This window comes from Triticum dicoccoides, chromosome 5B (genome assembly GCF_002162155.2).
Source record: "Triticum dicoccoides isolate Atlit2015 ecotype Zavitan chromosome 5B, WEW_v2.0, whole genome shotgun sequence".
Taxonomy (NCBI): Eukaryota; Viridiplantae; Streptophyta; class Magnoliopsida; order Poales; family Poaceae; genus Triticum; species Triticum dicoccoides.
This window is the reverse complement of record NC_041389.1, coordinates 35312285-35314520: the sequence shown is the minus strand read 5'-3', so window position 1 is coordinate 35314520 and position 2236 is coordinate 35312285. Positions and strand designations below refer to the sequence as shown.

General features: G+C 50.1%; 1 pseudogene; it reads right to left on the bottom strand.

Moving 5' to 3' along the window:
* Window positions 1-1696, bottom strand: part of LOC119308980 — a 6627-nt pseudogene extending 4931 nt beyond the window's left edge.
* Window positions 1697-2236: the final 540 nt, after the last annotated feature.

Here is a 2236-nt window from a genome sequence, read left to right as displayed (position 1 = left end):
ACTATCCGGAACCACCAGATCCGCGCCGCCAGCCGACCCCCACTTCTAGATCTGGCCGGTAATCCGACCGCGTGCCACCTCCCGGGTCAGGAGCTCCGCAGCCACTGCGTCGTGCTTGGGAAGGAGGGCACCGGCCACGTGGAGGCCCATCTGTCCCGGTTTGTGTAAGAACCGGGACTAAGTTCAAGGGCATTAGTAATGACCTTTTAGTCCCGGTTCCTAAACCGGGACAGAAGGCCCTTACGAACCGGGACAAAAGGCCCTTCTTCTACTAGTGTTAGCCGGATTTACTAAATTTAAGTGTGCAAGCTAACACCCTGCATAGATGTGACCAACATAATGTGTTCTATTGAGCAAACATGTTAAGATCCAACATACCATATTGTGACTTGTATGACGGGAAAAATACATGTAATGGCACCTCTCATACCAATCTGGAATCATGTATTCCACTCTACCATGAGTTATTGTTAGATCCAGATTTTCGTCTCTTCCAATTCGGAAAACATCTTGACCAGAACACACACTATCATTAAAAGTGGGCAACTGAAGTTTTTTGTCAGCTTCAACCTCATAAAGAGCAAATTCATAATGCTCTTGCAGGTATAGGAGCCTGCCTAGTACGGTTGTGTTGTCCAGCAAGTGAACAATGACATGAAAAGATAGCGGCGAAAGTTATGACACTACATTTTCAAGATAAATTATATTATCAAAAACCAGTTTTGAGATATCAACTGAACCAGATCTATTATCATTACGGAATTTATAAATAAATGCTAAGAAGCTCGCCTTCGCCTCGCGATGATATTTGCCTGTCCACTCGCCCAACCACGGGTCATTGAGGGAGTTATTTTTTGCCCGAATCAGATGCGCAGACGTCAAAACAACGGCGGTTTTGCGATTGTCGTCCCGTTGAATCCACAAACCAGAGCACCTATTAAGCGGCTGACTCTCTGCAAAGCAAACCGGAACTCAGAACACTACTTGCTAGGTAGCAAACTTTAGTTTGTAGCATTCATGCATGATGCTACACGCATACGTACCGAGAGAGGAGAGACTGATGACTGAGTTGGCGACAAGAAGCACTGCATCCTTTGCGGGTCCACGGACGGGAAGGAGGTGTGGGTCATCGAAAAGGCATGAAGGCTTTTTATAGCGGTGGTGATCCATAGTGAAGAGATAAGCTACATACAAAAAATCAGTTGTGCAATTAGCGTGTGTCAGCGAGGAATGAAAAGAGGCTGGAAATTGGCATGAGAAGAAAAAGAGAGGGGAATTGCTTTCACATTGTTCTGCTTCATATCTGGCTTTGGCCTGCCGGAAGGCAGCGCGTATGCCCGGATTGGCAGCCCTATCAGCTAGCTCACTGGGGATATAGGGTTAGTAGAGTGGAGGGTTGGGCGGATCGGAGGATTCCTCCGTCGCGGACTCGATCACATCGTACACACGATCTGCAACAAAGAAAAATTATGAACAAGTAAACACCAATCTGTCCTGATGAGGAGGAAAAGAGGTTGGAACCTGGGGGAATATCACCTCGTTTTGCTTGGGATTGGGCTTTGTCTTGCTCAAAGGCCGCGAAGATCATCCCTGGGCTCGTGGAGTGAAGAGTTGTCCCCTCCTCTCCCAGATGTGGTTTCTTAGCTTCCCGCTCCATCTCCGGCTCATCGCCGAAGAACCTTGACATCTTTTCCATCGCCGAGGCCCCTGCGCCGGAAAAGGGTTTGGCGATCGAGGGTGAGGAACGACTCGCGTCCATGCTGAGAGGGTCTCTGGGTTCGTACATGTGTTTTCACGTCAGGTACTACATGTGTTGGCCCGCGACTGCATCTTGGGCCTGCTGCCGCCGTTGCCTGCAGGCCAAGAAGCAAGAACGATCAATGGGAATCGAAGAAAACAAGATACTGTACGCTTCGAACGATACAAGGTGGTGCCCTAGCACAACTAAGCTCCATGACAACGCCCCCATAAGGGAAGACGGTTCGAAGCGTCGCGCTGCCGAATCCGAAGTAGACATGAGCTTTCGCTCAGAGCCCTGGCACGGAGAGGAGATCCACGGCGACGTCTTCAAAAAGAGAGTTGCGCCCGCGAGTGTCATCACCGTCTGCGCCAAAGCGCGGAGCTCTTGCTCCACAGCTCACTCGTGCCACACGAGGTCACCAAGACAATCACGGTGATTCCAGACTCCCAGATCTGGATCTGGGCGTCGCCCCAGTGAAGGAGAGCGAGCCTGAGC